Here is a 21445-nt window from a genome sequence, read left to right as displayed (position 1 = left end):
AAAAAAAAAAAAAAAAAAAAAAAATCAAATCCAGTATGTGTAAAAAAAATAATAAATTAAAAATAAATAAATAAAAGGGTTCTAGTTTCTCCACATTCTTGCTATATTAGTTTACAAGGGCTGCCAAAACAAAATATCACAGACAGGGTGGCTGAAACAACAGAAACTTACTTTCTCACAGTTCTGGAGGCTGGAAGTCCCAGAACAAGGTATCAGCAGGTTTGGTTTATCCTGTAGTCTCTCTCCTTGGCTTGGAAATGGTCATATTCTTGCTGTGTCCTCACATGACCTTTTCTGTGTACATGCATATCCCTGGTGTCTCCTCCTCTTTTTACAAGGACACCAGGGTTTGGTTAGGTTAGGTCCCCACCCTCATGACCTCATGTCACCTTAGTTACCTCTCTAAAGGCCCTATCTCCAAATATATATATTTCCAACAATTAAGGAAAAAGACTAACATTATTGAATAGAAAAATGGGCAAAGGATACAAACAGAATGTTTACAGAAAGGAAATTTCAAAACATTAGGTTTGATAAATACTGTACAAAGAGATGTGATGAAACAGGTGCCCTGATAAATTGCTGTAGGAGCATAATTGAAACAACAATTTGATGGAATACTGTGCAATCATTAAAAACAATGAAAGTTGTCCAAGATATAGTGGTAAGTGAAGAAAAAGCAAGGTGGCAAAACTGTGTAGAGTACAGTGTATGTGTGTGTGTGTGTGTGTGTGTGTGTGTGAGAGAGAGAGAGAGAGAGAGGGAGAGAGACTGAGGGAAGAGTAATGAGTAATATATATATCACAGAGTGTCTCTGAAAAGATGGAAACTTTCCTTCCATTGCATATCATATATTTTTGACGCTATTGAAAAATTAACTGTCACATATACTATCTAGTCGTCTTTAAGGAATAAAGAAAAAGAAAATGATGCGTGGACTGTTCTCCACTGTGAATCATGGCCACTAGAATTCCAGGGTATCATGCCCTTTAGCTCTCACCTGGCCTAAATCTCCCCATGCTCTCCTCGCCTCCATTGCAAAACATGCCTTTTGATATTGGAATGCACCCCATGCGGGCTCCCCTAGTTGCCTGTTTCCTTCTGCACCCGACTGCCTGGGAGACGCTCTAAAGTAGGGGCTGTGGGCTTCCCTGGTGGCGCAGTGCTTGAGAGTCCGCCTGCCGTTGCAGGAGACGCGGGTTCGTGCCCCGTTTCGGGAAGATCCCACATGCCGCGGAGCGGCTGGGCCCGTGAGCCATGGCCGCTGAGCCTGCGCGTCCGGAGCCTGTGCTCCGCAAATGGGAGAGGCCACAACAGTGAGAGGCCCGCATAACGCAAGAAAAAAAGAAAAAAATAAAAATAAAGTAGGGGCTGTTTCCCATTGTCATGCGTCCGCAAGCACTGGGGCTGGGCCTCGATAGGTGTTCTATAAACAGCACACGAAGAAATGTTTGTCTAAAAAGGGAAAGAAAGAGACCCCGCAAAATCAGAAACGTGTCCCGCACTTCTTAGACATTCACAGATCTAAAACCCACTATTCCAAGCCGGGTCAAGTGGAGACCTGGACGCCTCTTGGCCGGCAGGGGACGACCTCGGAGCTCGCGGTGTCGCTGGGAAGCCCGGTCCGCTCTGCCCCGCCCCTGGCTTCCTGCGCTCCGCGCCCATTGGCCGCCCTCGGGGGTGAGCGGCTCCGCCGCGCGGTTCCCTGCGCCCCGTGGCCGAAGGGGCGGCGTGCGCGGAGAGCGGAGAGCTGCGCGGACGCTGCAGGAGCACCTCCGGCAATGCCCCGGCACCGCGTTCCTGCCGGGGCTACAACCCGGGCAGCAGCTGGGGCCGCGGTGCCCAGCTACGTCTCCGCTACTGCCGAGGCGCCGCCGGTCGCGGACTCGCTGAAGCGGTGAGCGCTTCCTTGGCTCCCCGCCCCTTTCTGTGCTCAGGGGCAATTGGCAGTGGGTGGGTAGGCAGGGGCGGGCGGGCCGGCAGGGTCCGAGCCATCGTCGCGTCGCGGGGTTTGGACCCCGCAACCCACTCCACCCGGTGACTGTCACTCTCCAGTCGTCTCGTCTTTAGCGCTAAGCAAGTTGTGTTTGCGGAGGCGCACAGCCGGTCGGCTAGCAGTGGAACGCCTCACGGGCACTTGTCACTCGACTTCGCTGTCCCAGTAACTCGGATCTGGACAGGCTCCGTGGACGCGGCGCGGCCCGGGCGGGTCTTAGGAGATCCCGATTATGTAAATAATCGTTGCACTGCGGGGTATTGGGGTGGGGGTGGGGTGAGGAGGGGTCGCCAGAGAGCCTAAGTTTCGCTTGAAGTCAATGAAATAGCTCGGATGAACTCAAGCTCTTTCTAAAGATTTCTCTTCTAAAAAATTACACCGTAGAATTGCATAATATGCTGTATTTCAGCCAAAAATAGTGTTTGATATCAAGGTAGTCGTTTGAAGGCAACACTGACACTTTTGTTTTCTAATACGTTTTGAGCTTTCTTTTTTTAGAGTAATACGCTTCTTTCATTAAAGGAATTTCTCAAAGTACAAAAAAAAATAAGGGAAAGAAACCATGCGTCTCAAAGTACAGAAAAATAAAAGAAAGAAACCATGCGTACCGTTTTGAGTCATCAGTCTTTTTTTTTTTTTTTTTTTGGAGCCATCATTTTTGAGGGATTTTTTCCCCCCAGTTTGCTTAGGCTTGTTTTCACCCGCAAAGGCATACCCAGGCTCCAGATTTTGGAATGGGGTAAAAAGAGCGTGCGCCCCCTCCCGGCTCCCACTGGATAGCGGAGGGAAATCGGCCACGCCCCGCAGCCCCCCTCGGCTGCGGACTCGGGTCTGTCCCCCAGGAGCGGACGGCCGCCCGGCTGTTGATCGCAGCTGTCTGAGTGTTCCAAGAGTCCCCAGGAAGCTGAGCTGCACACCTGTTTTACGACACTGCTCAAGTCTCAGTCTGGGGGGCACTTCGTAGCAGCATCGGCTCTTTCTTTTCACCTTTGCGGCCTGAGTCTGCCTCCGGTCCTTAGAGCAATTAAGTTAATTGCTCTGACAATCCAATACCAGTACTGTACTGCCCTCTCCCAATCTCTGTGGCTTTTGTTGCGAGTTGATGTGGGCGGGGAGTGAAGAGAATGAAACACATGTTGCAGAACGCAACGCTGTGGTATTGTCTCATGCTTCTCGGAGCTGGTTTCCGGGTCTAAGTTCTGGTGGCATTGTTTCAGTCGGCTTTGCCCTTTTCCAAGCCCCCGTGGGTTAGTTTTAATCAAAAGAGGAATGCTTATTTCTTAGCCTGTAAGGATGAGGAAAAGGGGTTGCTGGCTTGAGAAAAAGGTGCTGGAATTTAGACTGCCTCCTTCCGAGATTCAGACTGTGGATTTTTTAAAATGAGGGCCTGTTGGAAATTGTCGAATACTGAAATTTTTGTTCTTATTAGGGAGTTGGAAAATAGAAATGCCTCTCTCTTTTATTCAGTGATTAGGAAAAGTGTAAGCCCTTTAAACACCCTTTAAAATTGCGAAAGCTTCTGTGGATTCTCTTGTAAAATCAAAAAGCACCCTTAATTTATCTTTTCTGTAAATCTTTTTTTTGCATATGCTTAAAGTACTTGGATTGTGTTTGGCCGCCCATAGTTGTCGGGATTCTGAGTGACTTCTTATCTGAACTTTAAGTGTATTTTAGGGAGGGGAGTTGAGGGAGCTATAAGTGTAGTGAACCTTTACCTTTGGCTTCTGGGGACATTTTGTGGTGGCCAGGAAAACTTATTTAGTACTGATCTATGAGAATAGAATGATTTAAAGAATTTGTTGGGGATTGCTCTTTTTGAAAAAAGTGACATTACGTTCATTATGATTTCTAGAATTGTATACTATGCTGTATCTCACCCAAAAATAGTTTTTGATGTCAGTTGTAGTCATCGGAATGCAACAGTGACACTTGTTTCTTAAATAATAAGTTTTAAGCTTTATTATTTTATGGTAATACCACTATCTTTCGTTAAAGAAATTTTGCCAAATACAGAAAACAATAATGTATATTGTTTGAATCATCAACTTTGAAAGATTACTTTTTTCCTAAATTTACTTAGGCCTGTTGCACCCACAGCTAAATACCCAGGTTCCAAATTGGGAATGGTGTTAATAGTGTTGAATATGCAATTTGGGAGACTGGGGGCTTATTAAAAAATGTTATTTTTCTCCACTGAAACGTCAGCATCAGCAGAGACTATTACAGCATTTTCTCCTTAAAGAAAGGGATGTTGGGACTTCCTTGATGGCGCAGTGGTTAAGAATCCGCCTGCCAATGCAGGGAACACGGGTTCCATCCCTGGTCCGGGAGGATCCCACATGCTGGAGCAACTAAGGCCATGCACCACAACTACTGAGCCTGAGCTCTAGAGCCCGCGAGCCACAACTTCTGAAGCCCACGTGCCTAGAGCCCGTGCTCTGCAACAAGAGAAGCCACTGCAATGAGAAGCCTGCACACCGCAACGAAGAGTAGCCCCCACTTGCTGCAACTAGAGAAAGCCGGCGCGCAGCAATGAAGACCTAATGCAGCGAAAAATAAAATAAATAAATTTATTTAAAAAAAGAAGGGGACGTGATGATAAAATGCTATATAATTTTGTTTGTTTGTTTGTTTTTTGTTTTTTTTTGCGGTACGCGGGCCTCTCACTGATGTGGCCTCTCCCTTTGCGGAGCAACAGGCTCCGGACGCGCAGGCTCAGCGGCCATGGCTCACAGGCCTAGCTGCTCCGCGGCATGTGGGATGTTCCCGGACTGGGGCACGAACCCATGTCCCCTGCATCGGCAGGCGGACTCTCAACCACTGCACCACCAGGGAAGCCCTATAATAATTTTGAATATTACAATAACTAACATTAAATGCTGGAGTTTTTTAATGGCAGTAAGTTGGAAGCTTTTGAGAACTTAAGTCTTTCTGTCATCTCTCAGTGATGTGTCATTCCTAGAAGAGTTTATCATAGAGATCTCTCTTTGAGGGCTCAAGATTTTCTTTGCAGCATTCATGTAAGAGCTGTGATTTGATGTCAAGGCTTGTCAACTTCTTTTTGAATTTTTGACATGTTACATGAGCAAAATTTTGCAGTTTTAGATTTGGGGATTTACACAGATTGAATTAGTAAAGCATCCTTTGTCATTTCCCCTAAGTACCTTTTATTTTCTTTCCCATTAAGAGTTAATTAGGTTTTTGGAAGGCATATCACTCATACTTATGAAAATTCTTTAATATTTTAGATACATCTGACCCAGCAATTCCACTTCTGGGAATTTATTCTAAGGAATGGATATGTACACAGGGTAGTTACTGGATGTTTGTTGCAATGTTGTTTATGATGATGGAACTTTGAAAAAACTAATTGTTCCTAAAAAGGGAAATGGTAAAATAATTTAAATCATAGAATATAATAATTCATACTAAATATTAATACAATGTAAATCTATACAACCATTACAAATCATGTTGTGGAAGAAATTTGACAAAATGAGAAAATGGTCATAATATCAGTGTAAAAAAGAACAACTTTAAATTTATGAATATTATCCCACTTTGGGTAAAAGAAGTATAAAAAGATTGAATTGTAGTGAAGATAATACTTGATTCAGGCTTGCCACTTTGAGAGAAATTCTTCTGCATAGTATAGTGCTAGACTGCAAGAAGGCAAAAGGAAAGGCTGTATTCACATATCTAGGCACTGAAACCATTCTATCTCTGAAATAATCATTGACTACCTAGAGATGAATGGGGAGTTTTCAAGTGTCCCTACTTATCCACAAGGTTTACTCCTTTTTATTTTATTTGAGCCTCTATAATCTTATTATAGGTTAGTAGACTTACTGTTGTGAGGATTAAAAGACTGGCAAGTAGGCTCTCAGGTTGGCATGTAAGTGTGCAAGTTCAAAATATGTGATAAGATTGCACTGTATGTACATCAAAATGTTTTATCTCTGGAGAGATGGGATTTGGGGGTATTATTTTCTGTATTTTCGTTATTTCCCAAAATATTGAAAATTATTATATTTTAATTTTACACCAAGATAAAGAGGTATAACTTAAAATTTAAAAAAAATTTTTCAGGTAGGCAATCATTTCACAGGGTTAAAGATCAAAAAGTTAAAAAACAGTATACAATGGAAAGGCTCCCTCTTACCTCTGTTCTTCATCTCCTCAATTCCTATTCCTTCAATTTGCCTGCCCTGGGTAGTCATTATTACCAGTTTATCGCTTGTCATCCAGAGATATTTCATGCATTTCCATATCAAAATAGATTTACATTTTCTCCTTCTTAGATATATCTGAAGTTTTCTTCCATTGCTTTTTCCACTTGACAGTGTATCATAGAGACCTTTTTGTATCAGTACATACAGAGCATCCTCAATAAAAGTGTTTTTCTTTTTTTTTTGAATTTTTGAATTTTATTGTATTTTTTTATACAGGAGGTTCTTATTAGTCATCAATTTTATACACATCAGTGTATACCTGTCAATCCCAATCTCCCAATTCATCCCCACCCCACCCCCCGCCACTGATTTCCCCCTTGGTGTCCATACATTTGTTCTCTACATCTGTGTCTCAATTTCTGCCCTGCAAACCGGTTCATCTGTACCATCATTCTAGGTTCCACATATATGCGTTAATATACAATATTTGTTTTTCTCTTTCTGACATACTTCACTGTATGACAGTCTCTAGATCCACTCACGTCTCAACAAATGACTCAATTTCGTTCCTTTTTATGGCTGAGTAATATTCCATTGTATATATGTACCACATCTTCTTTATCCATGTGTCTGTCATTGGGCATTTAGGTTGCTTCCATGACCTGGCTATTGTAAATAGTGCTGCAATGAACATTGGGGTGCATGTGTCTTTTTGAATTATGGTTTTCTCTGGGTATATGCCCAGTAGTGGGATTGCTGGATCATATGGTAATTCTATTTTTAGTTTTTTAAGGAACCTCCATACTGTTCTCTGTAGGGGCTGTATCAATTTACATTCCTACCAACAGTGCAAGAGGGTTCCCTTTTCTCCACACCCTCTCCAGCATTTCTTGTTTGTAGATTTTCTGATGATGCCCATTCTAACTGGTGTGAGGTGATACCTCATTGTAGCTTTGATTTGCATTTCTCTACTAATTAGTGATGTTGAGCAGATTTTCATGTGCTTCTTGGCCATCTGTATGTCTTCTTTGGAGAAATGTCTATTTAGGTCTTCTGCCCATTTTTAGATTGAGCTGTTTTTTTAATATTGAGCTGCATGAGCTTTTCATATATTTTGGAGATTAATCCTTTGTCTGTTGATTCATTTGCAAATATTTTCTCCCATTCTGAGGGTTGTCTTTTCATGTTGTTTATGGTTTCCTTTGCTGTGAAAAAGCTTTTAAGTTTCATTAGGTCCCATTTGTTTATTTTTGTTCTTATTTCCACTACCCTAGGAGGTGGATCAAAAAAGATCTTGCTCTGATTTATGTCAAAGAGTGTTCTTCCTATGTTTTCCTCTAAGAGTTTTACAGTGCCCAGTCTTACATTTAGGTCTCTATTCCATTTTGAGTTTATTTTTGTGTATGGTGTTAGGGAGTGTTCTAATTTCATTCTTTTACATGTAGCTGTCCAGTTTTCCCAGCACTACTTATTGAAGAGACTGTCTTTTCTCCATTGTATATGCTTGCCTCCTTTGTCATAGATTAGTTGACTATAGGTGTGTGGGTTTATCTCTGCGCTTTCTATCTTGTTCCATTGATCTATGTTTCTGTTTTTCTGCCAGTACCATACTGTCTTGATTACTGTAGCTTTGTAGTATAGTCTGAAGTCAGGGAGTCTGATTCCTCCAGCTCCGATTTTTTTTCCCTCAAGACTGCTTTGGCTATCTGGGGTCTTTTGTGTCTCCATGCAAATTTTAAGATTTTTTGTTCTAATTCTGTAAAAAAATGCCATTGGCAATTTGATAGGGATTGCATTGAATCTGTAGATTGCTTTGGGTAGTATAGTCATTTTCACAATATCGATTCTTCCAATGGTATATCTCTCCATCTATTTGTGTCATCTTTAATTTATTTCATCAGTGTCTTATAGTTTTCTGCATACAGGTCTTTTGTCTCCCTAGGTAGGTTTATTCCTAGGTATTTTATTTTTTGTTGCAGTGGTAAATGGGAGTGTTTCCTTAATTTCTCTTTCAGATTTTTCATCATTAGTGTATAGGACTGCAAGAGATTTATGTGCATTAATTTTGTATCCTGCAACATTACCAAATTCATTGATTAACTCTAGTAGTTTTCTGGTGGCATCTTTAGGATTCTCTATGTATAGTATCATGTCATCTGCAAACAGTGACAGTTTTACTTCTTCTTTTCCAATTTGTATTCCTTTTATTTCTTTTTCTTCTCTGATTGCCGTGGCTAGGACTTCCAAAACTATGTTGAATAATAGTGGTGAGAGTGGACATCCTTGTCTTGTTCCTGATCTTAGAGGAAATGCTTTCAGTTTTTCACCATTGAGAATGATGTTTGCTGTGGGTCTGTCATATATGGCCTTTATTATGTTGAGGTAGGTTCCCTCTATGCCCACTTTCTGGAGAGTTTTTATCATAAATGGGTGTTGAATTTTGTCAAAAGCTTTTTCTGCATCTACTGAGATGATCATATGGTTTTTATTCTTTGGTTTGTTAATGTGGTGTATCACATTGATTGATTTGCATATATTGAAGAATCCTTGGATCCCTGGGATAAATCCCACTTGATCATGGTGTATGATCCTTTTAATGTGTTGTTGGATTCTGTTTGCTAGTATTTTATTGAAGATTTTTGCATCCATATTCAAGTGATATTGGTCTGTAATTTTCGTTTTTTGTAGTATCTTTGTCTGGTTTTGGTATCAGGCTGACGGTTGCCTCATAGAATGAGTTTGGGAGTGTTCCTTCATCTGCAGTTTTTTGGAAGAGTTTGAGAAGGATAGGTGTTAGCTGTTCTCTAAATGTTTGATAGAATTCACCTGTGAAGCCATCTGGTCCTGGACTTTTGTTTGTTGGAAGATTTTTAATCACAGTTTCAATTTCATTACTTGTGATTGGTCTGTTCATATTTTCTATTTCTTCCTGGCTCAGTCTTGGAAGGTTATACCTTTCTAAGAATGTGTCCATTTCTTCCAGGTTTTCCATTTTATTGGCATAGAGTTGCTTGTAGTAGTCTCTTAAGATGCTTTGTATTTCTGTGGTGTCTGTTGTAACGTTTCCTTTTTCATTTCTAATTTTACTGATTTGAGTCCTCTCCCTGTTTTTCTTGATGAGCCTGGCTAATGGTTTAACAATTTTGCTTATCTTCTCAAAGAACCAGCTTTTAGTGTTATTGATCTTTGCTATTGTTTTCTTTGTTTCTATTTCATTTATTTCTGCTCTTTCTGATTTCTTTCCTGCTAACTTTCGGTTTTGTTTGTTCTTCTTTCTCTAGTTCCTTTAGGTGTAAGGTTAGATTGTTTGAGATTTTTCTTGTTTCTTGAGGTAGGCTTGTATAGCTATAAACTTCCCTCTTAGAACTGCTTTTGCTGCATCCCATAGGTTTTGGATCATCATGTTTTCATTGTCATTTGTCTCTAGGTATTTTTTTATTTCCTCTTTGATTTCTTCAGTGATCTCCTGGTTATTTAGTAATGTATTGTTTAGCCTCTATGTGTTTGTGTTTTTTACGTTTTTTTCCTTGTAATTGATTGCTAATTTCATAGCGTTGTGGTCAGAAAAGGTGCTTGATATGATTTCAATTTTCTTAAATTTACTGAGGCTTGATTTGTGACCCAAGATGTGACCTATCCTGGAGAGTGTTCTGTGCGCACTTGCGAAGAAAGTGTAATCTGCTGTTTTTGGATGGAATGTCCTATAAATATCAATTAAATCTGTCTGGTCTTTTGTGTCATTTAAAGCTTCTGTTTCCTTATTTATTTTCATTTTGGATGCTCTGTCCCTTGGTGTAAGTGAGGTGTTAAAGTTCCACACTATTATTGTATTATTGTCGATTTCCTCTTTTATAGCTGTTAGCAGTTGCGTTATGTGTTGGGGTGCCCCTATGTTAGGTGCGTATATATATATATATATAATTGTTATATCTTCTTCTTAGATTGATCCCTTGATCATTATATAGTGTCCTTCCTTGTCTCTTGTAACTTTCTTTATTTTAAGGTCTATTTTATCTCATATGATTATTGCTGCTCCAGCTTTCTTTTGATTTCCATTTGCACGGAATATCTTCTTCCATCACCTCACTTTCAGTCTGTATGTGTCCCTAGGTCTGAAGTGGGTCTCTTGTAGACAGCATATAGATGGGTCTTGTTTTTGTATCCATTCAGCAAGCCTGTGTCTTTTGGTTGGAGCATTTAATGCATTCACGTTTAAGGTAATTATTGATATGTATGTTCCTATGACCATTTTCTTAATTGTTTTGGGTGTGTTTTTGTAGGTCCTTTTCTTCTTTTGTTTTTCCCACTTAGAGAAGATCCTTTAGCATTTGTGTAGAGCTGGTTTGGTGGAGCTGAATTCTCTTAGCTTTTGCTTGTCTGTAAAGCTTTTGATTTCTCCACTGAATCTGAATGAGATCCTTGCTGGTTAGAGTAATCTTAGTTGTAGGTTCTTCCTTTTCATCACTTTAAGTATATCATGCCACTCCCTTCTGGCTTGTAGAGTTTCTGCTAAGAAATCAACTGTTAACCTTATGGGAGTTCCCTTGTATGTTATTTGTCATTTTTCCCTTGCTGCTTTCAATAATTTTTCTTTGTGTTTAATTTTTGCCAATTTGATTACTATGTGTCTTGGCATTTTTCTCCTTGGGTTTATCCTGTATGGGACTTGCTGCACTTCCTGGACTTGGGTGGCTACTTCCTTCCCCATGTTAGGGAAGTTTTCGACTATAATCTCTTCAAATATTTTCTCAGGTCCTTTCTCTCTCTCTTCTTCTTCTGGGACCCCTATAATGCGAATGTTGTTGCATTTAATGTTGTCCCAGAGGGCTCTTAACCTGTCTTCACTTCTTTTCATTCTTTTTTCTTTATTCTGTTCCACAGCAGTGAATTCCATCATTCTGTCTTCCAGGTCACTGATCCATTTTTCTGCCTCAGTTATTCTGCTATTGATTCCTTCTAGTGTAGTTTTCATTTCAGTTATTGTATTGTTCATCTCTGTTTATTTGTTCTTTAATTCTTCTAGGTCTTTGTTAAACATTTCTTGCATCTTCTCGATATTTGCCTCCATTCTTTTTCCAAGGCCCTGGATCATCTTCACTATTATTATTCTGAATGCTTTTTCTGGAAGGTTGCCTATCTCCACTTCATTTCGTTGTTTTTCTGGGGTTTTATCTTGTTGCTTCATCTGGTACATAGCCCTCTGCCTTTTCATCTTGTCTATCTTTCTGTGAATGTGGTTTTGCTTCCACAGGCTGCAGGATTGTAGTTCTTCTTGCTTCTGCTGTCTGCCCTCTGGTGGATGAGGCTATCTAAGAGGCTTGTGCAAGTTTCCTGATGGGAGGGACTGGTGGTGGGTAGAGCTGGCTGTTGCTCTGGTGGGCAGAGCTCAGTAAAACTGTAATCTGCTTGACTGCTGATGGGTGGGCCTGGGTTCCCTCCCTGTTGGTTGTTTGGCCTGAGGCAGCCCAACACTGGAGCCAACATGGGCTCTTTGGTGGGGCTAATGGTGGACTCTGGGAGATCCAAAACGCCAAGGAGCACTTCCCACAACCTCTGCTACCAGTGTCCTTGTCCTCACGGTGAGCCACAGCCACCCCCCCGCCTCAGTAGGAGACCCTCCAACACTAGCAGGTAGGTCTGATTCAGTCTCCCCTGGGGGCACTGCTCCTTCCCCTGGGTCCCGATGCGCACATTACTTTGTGTGTGCCCTCCAAGAGTGGAGTCTCTGTTTCCCCCAGTCCTGTTGAAGTCCTGCAATCAAATCGCGCTAGCCTTTGAAGTCTGATTCTCTAGGAATTCCTCCTCCCATTGCCGGACCCCCAGGTTCGGAAGCCTGACGTGGGGCTCAGAACCTTCACTCCAGTGGGTGGACTTCTGTGGTATAAGTGTTCTCCAGCCTGTGAGTCACCCACCCAGCAGTTATGGGATTTGATTTTGCTGTGATTGCGCCCCTCCTACCGTCTCATTGTGGCTTCTCCTTTGTCTTTGGATGTGGGGTAATTTTTTTGGTGAGTTCAGTGTCTTCCTGTCGATGATTGTCCAGCAGCTAGTTGTGATTCTGGTGTTCTCGCAAGAGGGAGTGAGAGCACATCCATCTACTCCACCATCTTGGTTCAGGACCCTAAAAGTGTTTGTCTAAAAAATGATCAGAACAGAAAGAGAGAATAAAGACAGAAAATGGACCTTGATCAAAACTTCTTTTGGTTTTGTGTTTTTTTTGTTAACAATGTTCATTTAATTAATTAATTTATTTATTTAGGCTGCACCGGGTCTTAGTTGCGGCACGCGGGATCTTCGTTGCAGCATGCAGGCTCATAATTGCTGCATGCAGCCTACTTAGTTGAGGCATGTGGACTTCTTAGTTGCAGCATGCAGACTCCTTAGCTGCGGCACACATGTGGGATCTAGTTCCCCAACCAGGAATCGAACCTGGGCCCCCTGCATTGACAGCATGGAGTTTTACCCACTGGACCGCCAGGGAAGTCCCACCTTGATCAAAAAATTGAAAAAACAATTAAAAGAAGAGTTTTCCTCATGGTTGTTGGGGTATTGAGTACAAGACTCTCTTGCTTAGTGAAGAGAAAATCGCTCTGAGTACTGATGTAAGGAATTGTAAAACCTTCCTGTTTAGTTAGCCAATAAATTATTTTTTAAATGTTACTTCAACACCAAAGTAATAATATACATCATTGGAAAAATAAATCGATTCTTAAAATTTTATTACAGAAATGTGGGACACATTTCTCTTGAGTGCTTGTTTATTTCCTGGGAGGCAACTACTTTCAACTCTTGCAACTTTTCCTAGTAGTATTTACCTCTGCCTTTCTAAAAAGTATACTTTATAACTACTTCTTGATTTAAATGATTTAATGGCTTTTTTGGTAAATTGAGAACTAATAAATGAAGATGAGGATTTAGCTCCTTTTCTCTGTATTCTATTTTGACTTCTTCCATCCTCTCAATTGAGATTTTTATCTCAATATTTAGTTAAATCAGTAGTGAGGTTTTATATTATTATGACTAGGTAAATATGATTAGCCTTTTAGCCAAAAGGTAAACTAAGATTGTTCCTTTCATTTACTTAATTTTCTATTAATGTATGGTTGATTTTTTCCAGTCACTCAGATGTGTTAAACAAATGCAGGAATCTGTCAATTTCATTTTTCCTTAAGACTTCCTTTCTCTAGATCTCATTCTTTTTTTCCTGTTTTTTATTTATTTAGCAGATTACATTCCATTATAGCTTATTACAAACTGTTGGGTATAATTCCCTGTGCTATACAGTAAATCCTTGTTTTTATCTATTTTATGTATAGTAGTCTGTATCTGTTAATCCCATACTCATAAATTTGTTTTCTATGTCTGTGAGTCTGTTTCTGTTTTGTATATAGATTCATTTGTATTACTTCCACATGTAAGTGATAACAAATAGTATTGGTGTTTCTCTGTCTGACTTATTTCACTAAGCATAATATTCTCTAGGTCCATCCATATTGCTGCAAATGGCAAAATTTCATTCTGTTTTATGGCTGAATAATATTCCAATATATATATATCACATCTTCTTAAACCAATAGGCTGTTGTTGGGCACTTAGGTTGCTTCCATATCTTGGCTACTATAAATAAAGCTACTGTGAACATTGGGTGCATGTATCTTTTAGAGTGTTCACTTTTTTTTCCCAGATACATACCCAGGAGTGAAACTGCTGGATCTTATGGTAGTTCTCTTTTTAGGTTTTAAAGGACCTCTGTACCGTTTTCCATAGTGGCTACACTAATTTACATTCCCATGAACAGTATGCAAGTGTTCCCTTTTCTCCACATTCTCTTTGGTATTTCTTTGTAGACTTTTTGATGGTAGTCATTTTGACCCATGTGAGATGATACCTCATTGTGGTTTTGATTTGCATTTCTCTAATAATTAACAATGTTGAGCATCTTTTCATGTGCCTGTCAGCCATCTGTATATCTTCTTTGGAAAAATGTCTATTTAGGTCTTCTGTCCATTTTTTTATTGGATTGTTTGTTTTTCTTTTAGATATTGAGCTATATGAGGTGTTTATGTATTTTGGATATTAACCCCTTGTTAGTTGCATCATTTGCAAATATTTTTTCCCATTCCGTATTTTATCTTTTCATTTTGTTAATGGTTTCTTTCACTGTGCAAAAGCTTTTAAGTTTGATTAGGTCCCATTTTTTAATTTTTTATTTTATTTCTTTTGCCTTGGGAGACTGATCTATGAAAATACTGCTGTGATTTATGTCAAAGAATGTTTCACCTAATGTTCTCTTCTAGGAGTTTTATGGTGTCATGTCTTACATTTAGGTCTTTAAACTATTCTGAGTTTATTTTTGTATATGAGAAAATGTTCTAATTTCATTGTTTTATGTATAGCTGTACAGCTTTCCCAGCACCACTTGTTAAAGAGACTCTCTTTTCTCCATTGTATATTCTTGCCTTAGTTGTCATAGATTAGTTGAGCATGGGCTTATTTCTTGGCTCTCTATTCTGTTCCATTGATCTATGTTTCTGTTTTTTGTACCAGTACCATACTGTTTTGATTACTGTAGCTTTGTTGTGTGTAGTCTGAGGTCTGGAAGGGTTATGCCTCCAGCTTTTTTCTTTTTTCTCAGGTTTGCTGTGGCAATTCTTGGTATTTTGTTATTCCATATAAAATTTTTTATATTTATTTATTTATTTATTTATTTATTTTTGGCTGCGTTGGATCTCTGTTGTGGCACACGGGCTTTCTCTAGTTGCAGCAAGTGGGGGGCTACTCTTCATTGAGTTGCATGGGCTTCTCATTGCAGTGGCTTCTCTTGTTGAGAAGCATGGCTCTAGGTGTGCGGGCTTCAGTAGTTGTGGCATGCGGGCTCAGTAGTTGTGGCTCATGGGCTTAGTTGCTCCACGGCATGTGGGATCTTCCTGGACCAGGGCTCAAAACTGTGTCCCCTGCATTGGCAGGCAGATTCTTAACTACTGTGCCACCAGGCAAGTCCCCATATAAATTTTAGGATTATTTATTCTAGTTCTGTGGAAAATGTCATGGGTATTTTGATAGGGATTGCATTAAATTTGTAGATTTCTTTGGATTATATGGCCATGTTAACAATATTAATTCTTTCAATTCAAAAGCATGAGATATTTTTCCATTTCTTTGAATCATCTTCAATTTCTTTTATCAGTGTTTTGTAGTTTTCAGTGTATAGGTCTTTTACCTCCTTGGTTAAGTTTATTCCTAGGTTTTTTTTTTTTTGATGTGATTTTATTTAATTAATTAATTAATTTTTTAACATCTTTATTGGAGTATAATTGCTTTACAATGGTGTGTTAATTTCTGCTTTATAACAAAGTGAATCAGCTATACATATACATATATCCCTATATCTCTTCCCTTGATGTGATTTTAAATGGGATTGTTTTTTACTTTCTCCTTCTGATATTTCATCACTGGTGTATAGAAATACAACAGATTTCTGTATTTTAATCTTGTATCCTGCTACCTTGTTGAAATCATTTATTAGTTCTAGTAGTTTTTGTGTGGAGACTTTAGGGTTCTCTATAGAGTATCATGTCATCTGCAGATAGTGAGTTTTACCTCTTCTCTTACAATTTGGATACGTTTTATTTCTTTTTCTTTTTTCTTTTTTTTGTCTGATGGCCGTAGCTGGGACTTCCAATACTTTGTTAAATAAAAGCGGTGAGCATGGGCATCTTTATTTTGTTCTTGAATTCAGCAGGGAGGCTTTCAGGTCTTCATCATTGATTATTTTGCTGGCTGTGAGTTTGTCATAAATGACCTTTATGATGTTGAGATATGTTCCCTCTATACCCACTTTGATGAGAGTTTTTATCATGAATGGATGTTGAATTTTGTCAAATGTGTTTTCTGTGTCTATTGAGATGATCATGTGGTTTTTGCCTTTCCTTTTGTTTCCCTCATTCTTCATACTCTGATCTGGTCTGGTTCTAGGTCTGCACCAACCTAAAGACTAGGATCTTTAAAGAGATAAGAAAGGAGATTGCACCCATGAAATAAGAATTGGATACTATGGAAAGAAACAATCAGAGAAGGGGAAAGTGCTCTATAAAATTAAAAATATGATAGCCAAGATGGAATTTTGAACTGAAGGGAGAAGATAAAGTTCTCTCAATTTGGTGCATAGCTGGGACTTTTCTTCACGTCTCTCCTAGTTTGGATCCTTTATTTGGATCCTGGTTTGGTTTACTCAATCACTTTGGTGAAGCACTTAGTCCAGTTACTTTCTAAGAAAGGATAAATTTTCTAAGTCCTTGTGTGTCTCAGAAATGTCTTTATTCTACCCTTACACTTGATTTCTCTGGCATGCTTCTTCTGGTATACTCCTCTCTGGTGTTCTGAAATTTTATGGTTATGTGACCTTACTGTGGTTCTTTTTTTCCATTTACTGTGTTTGGCTCTTTCAACCTGAGGCCTCTTTTTTCCTAGTCTGGTGAAATTTATTTCAATAAGTTTTTTTCTTTCCATTTAAAATGTTCTCTCTTTTTTTTAAAAATAAATTTATTTATTTTATTTTTGGCTGCATTGGGTCTTCGTTGCTGCGTGCGGGCTTTTTCTAGTTGCAGTGAGCGGGGGCTATTCTTCGTTGTGGTGCGCGGGCCTATCATTGCAGTGGCTTCTCCTGTTGTGGAGCACAAGCTCTAGGTGCACAGGCTTCAGTAGTTGTGGCTCGCATGTTCTAGAGTGCAGGCTCAGTAGTTGTGGCATACAGGCTTAGTTGCTCTGCAGCATGTGGGATCTTCCCGGACCAGGGCTCAAACCCGTGTCCCCTGCATTGGCAGGTGGATTTTTAACCATTGCGCCACCAGGGAAGCCCTCTGTCTTTTTTTTCCTGTTCTTTTTGTTTGTTTGTTTGTTTGTTTTTTTGCCACACCACGTGGCTTGCGTGATCTGGATCAGGGATTGAATGCGGGTCACAGCAGTGAAAGCCCAGAAATAACCACTAGGCCACCAGAGAACTCCTGTTCTTTTTCTTTAGTTAAGTATTTTAGACCTCCTGGATTGATCCTTTAGTTTTCTTCTCTCTTCTGTTTTTTATCCTTCTCCTTTTTTGTTTTCAGCTTCTCAAGGCAATTTTTTTTCAACTCTATCTTCTAGCACTTCCACTTCTATTCAGTATTTATTTTTGATTATCATATTTAAAATTTTAACCTTTCTTGTTCTCTGATTCCTTCTTTGCATTTTATAGATGCAATATATTTTCTTATCTTTTTAAAGATATAAATTGTAGTTTTATTTTTGGAGCTTTCTTTTGCTTTTTTCATTTTTTCTGCCCTTTGTGGTCCTTTTTCCTGTTTGTTTGGCTTTTCAGTTTCTTCAGGCAGAAGCCTCCAGTTCTCTGTAGTGTGGGATATAATCCTAGGTGTCGACATTCTGGGAGCAGGGCCAATGAAGTGGAATATGTCGAGATTACCTAAGACTACCCCCAGGTTCAGTGATTCACTAAGAGGACCCACAGGACTTGGCATGTAGTCACACTCACAGCTATGATTTAATATAGTGAAAGGATACAACACAAAATTAGCAAAGGAAAAATGTAGGTGGGGCAAAGTCCAGAGGAAAGCAGGCACCAGCTTCTAGAGTCCTCTCCCACTGGAGTCACACAGGCTGCGCTGAATTTTATGCACCAAAATCCTAGACTCCCAGAAGGAAAGCAGGTGTTCGGCACAAACCACATTCTTTGTGTTTAGGCACATTAAACCGCTTCTGTCAGTTAGGGAATTGTGGGATCCTTCTTGAAATCAGAGTCTCCAGATACCAGCCAAAGGCTAGCCTTGCAAACAGGCCTTTCAAAGAATAGCAGTCTTAGACCTGCTATGTGAATTCTTTCCTGAATAGGAACTGAGGGCCCCACAGTTTAATATACAGTTGACACTTGAACAATATGGGTTTGAACTGCGCAGGTCCACTTATACACGTTTTTTTCAATAAATATATTGGAAAAATTTTTGGAGATGTATGACATTTGAAAAACTTGCAGACAAACTCTGTAGACTAGAAACATGGAAAAAATTAAGAAAAATGTATGTTATGAATGCATAAAATATATGTAGCTACTAGGCATAAGATGATTGATATTTAATATAAAATTAATAATGTGTTAGTTTTCTTACTGTTTTATAACTTTGATTTCAAAGAATTACATTACCATACAGTATGCCTCTCTTTCTTCCTCTCTGCTAATTGGAGGAATTGTGTATCAGCCTATCATCACAGGTAAGTAGTTTTTTTAAAAAGGTAACAATGTTTCCAGTACTGTATTATGAATACGACTGTATTACTGTATGCCATAAAAATTTTATAATGACTCATTTATTAGTGTATAGACCAGGCTTACCATGAAATAATCACATTGATTACACTAGGCTACCATAAAAGAATCATGTTGCTTCTTCATTATCAATGCATGAATCGTTATACCTGTAAATAAATATAAATTTCTTTTTCACATTATCCTTTCATTTTTGATGTCTGGTGTTAGTAATACGTATAATATCTACAGTGTTTTGTATATTATAAGACAATACGATGTAGATACTTATAAACAGTTGTAAACTTACAGTCCAGTACTGTAAATGTATTTTCCCTCCCTTATAATTTTCTTAATAACGTTTTCTTTTCTCCAGCTACTTTATTGTAAAAATACAGTATATAATATATATAACATACAAAATATGTGTTAATTGACTGTGTTATTTGTAAGGCTTCTAAGTCAACAGTAGGCTAGTAGTATTGATAGTTAAGTTTTGGGGGAGTCAAAAGTTATAGGTTGATTTTCTGCTGCATCAGGTAGGTTGGTGCCCCTAACCCCACATTGTACAAGGGTCAACTGTATAGGCTTTCTCTTAACCTCCTTAACTTTGCCTGGTGTCCTATCCTTGCCCTCTACTGGTAACCTGGTGGCCAGAGCCTTTCACCTGCTATAGGTGACAAAGTCACCTGTTTGCAACAGGGTAAGAGAGTGGCCCTGGGTGAGTGAATATCCAACATTTTGCTGTTTACTTGTCCTATAACTAGGTGACTGGTTCTCCAAGTGTGGCCTCAGGGGGCTCCTGAGACCCTTTTCATAATAATACTTACATGATGTTTGCTTTTTTCTTAATAAGCATACAATGGAGTTTTCTAGAGGCTATATAGTGTTACAGTAGACTGAATGCAGAAATATAAGCAGTGCCACTCTTCTCACTAATTTATTTTTTGTTTTGGAAAATATGTTTTTTTTCCATAAAAATCATGAGCTTATTATTTTTGTTTTTGTTTTTGTTTTATTTTTTTGCGGTACGCGGGCCTCTCACTGCTGTGGCCTCTCCCATTGCGGAGTACAGGCTCCGGACGCGCAGGCCCAGCGGCCATGGCTCACGGGCCCAGCCGCTCCGCGGCATGCAGGATCTTCCTGGACTGGGGCACGAACCCACGTCCCCTGCATCGGCAGGCGGACTCTCAACCACTGCACCACCAGGGAAGCCTGAGCTTATTATTTTTAAATGGACTAATAAGTGGAGTAAAAATTTAAAATAATTTGAATTTCTCAGTTTTTCTTAAGATAATAAATCTAGATAGGTATAACCCACATAAACAAAAGTTCTTTGGAGTCTCAATGCTTTTTAAATACGTAGGTCCTTGGACCAAAAAGCTTGAGAAACCTACATTTCCCATTCTTCTGAGTCTAGCAATTTGTCCTTTTACCCGTTGTCTATCTATACCTGTGTGTCCAGTATGGTAGCCATTAGCCACATGTAGCTATTTAAATATAAGTTAATTAAAATGAAATAAAATAAAAAATTCAGTTTCTCAGTCATACTAACCAAATTTAAAGTGTTCAGTAACCACATGTGGATAGTGGCTACTGTATTGGGCAGCACCGATCTAGACCATTTTCATCATTGCGAAAAGTTCTGTTGGACAGTGCTGATCAAATCTATTAACATTTAGAAGCTGTTCTTATCTCTTCCCCTTATTCTTTTCTACCCTCATGCTCTACTTACATTACGATAGCTGAGCCCATATACGTATATTATTGGTTCATAAAACATTTCATCACCACCAAGGCAAAGGGACAGGACAGTCTTTCCTAGTGCACACGCCCATGCACACTTGTGAAGTGGAGGTGGTGTTGCCATATATGCAGTGCAGACCTGTGCAAAGCACTGTGCAGTGAAGCACATTCACAAAAACTGCAGTGTGAATGGCTTCCACTGGAGGTGTGCAGTGCAGGGGCCCTGAGTGCCTCAAAGAGCCAGGATTTGAATCCAGGTTTGTGTAATTCTACAGTCTGTGCTTTTTAAAAACTTTGGTTAAGATCACGCAATCAATCCCTCTTGTCCTAGATATATGTGCTGTTGGAGGAAAACTTTCAAAAATGGGTAAAATCACGGTTTTTATACAGATATAAAATGAACAAGTGTTAAACATTTTATTTAACTCACTGCTTAAATGAGGGAACCAGTAAGATGTTACAGCCAATTCAAAGGGAGAGTTCAAAGGGAGAGTCCAAAGAACGGACACGTTTATAGATCAGGACTGTTGAAATGAATGTACCGAGAAGCTAGAACTGGCCTCTTCCATTATAGAGGGAAGTCAGTTGAACCTCCACCAGACAGAATTCACATGCAAGAGGTATTTTGCATCACTATCAGTTTTCTTCAGTAGAAACTAATAAAACAGCTCAACAGCAATCAGAGGCTAGGATCAGATAACCTGGGAGGGCGTGATCTAAACGCAGCATAGTTTTCCACTGAAGCACACATCTCTTACAAAACTCATCCAGCAAATTTTGGATTTTAATTTGCCCGCCCATGTAAAATTATCTAAATGAAAATTCTGGTTAACAAAGAAGTTACATCTAGCGTTGAATTGAATAAATTTGTGTTCTGGGTTTGTTTTGTTTGCTAGGTTACTTGCTTGTTTTAAGCAAGTTGTTTAGGTTTCTAAGGCAAATCAGTGATGAGCTGAATAGATAGATAATTTAGGTTTCTCGCTTTGGTCCCAGATAGGTTTCCTTACTGATACAGTACTGAGAGTGACTAGCAGTTTTTTTAAGTTCAACACTGCCTGGAGCTTGGGAGGGGGGCATCAAACTTAGTAAGTCTCAGTCCTATATTTTCTTTTTTTTTTTTTTTCGTGGTTCGCGGGCCTCTCACTGCTGTGGCCTCTCCCGTTGCGGAGCACAGGCTCCGGACGCGCAGGCTCAGCGGCCATGGCTCACGGGCCCAGCCGCTCCGCGGCATGTGGGATC

At 39.5% G+C, this 21445-nt stretch overlaps 1 pseudogene; it reads left to right on the top strand.

Moving 5' to 3' along the window:
* Positions 1–3098: 3098 nt before the first annotated feature.
* LOC103075630 (ATP synthase F(0) complex subunit C3, mitochondrial-like) overlaps positions 3099–21445 on the top strand; it is a 51804-nt pseudogene continuing 33457 nt past the window's right edge.

The sequence above is a fragment of the Lipotes vexillifer genome, unplaced genomic scaffold (genome assembly GCF_000442215.2).
Source record: "Lipotes vexillifer unplaced genomic scaffold, Lipotes_vexillifer_v1.1 scaffold253, whole genome shotgun sequence".
Classification (NCBI taxonomy): Eukaryota; Metazoa; Chordata; class Mammalia; order Artiodactyla; family Lipotidae; genus Lipotes; species Lipotes vexillifer.
Note: the sequence above shows the minus strand (reverse complement) of the source record. Positions and strands in the feature narration are given on the sequence as shown.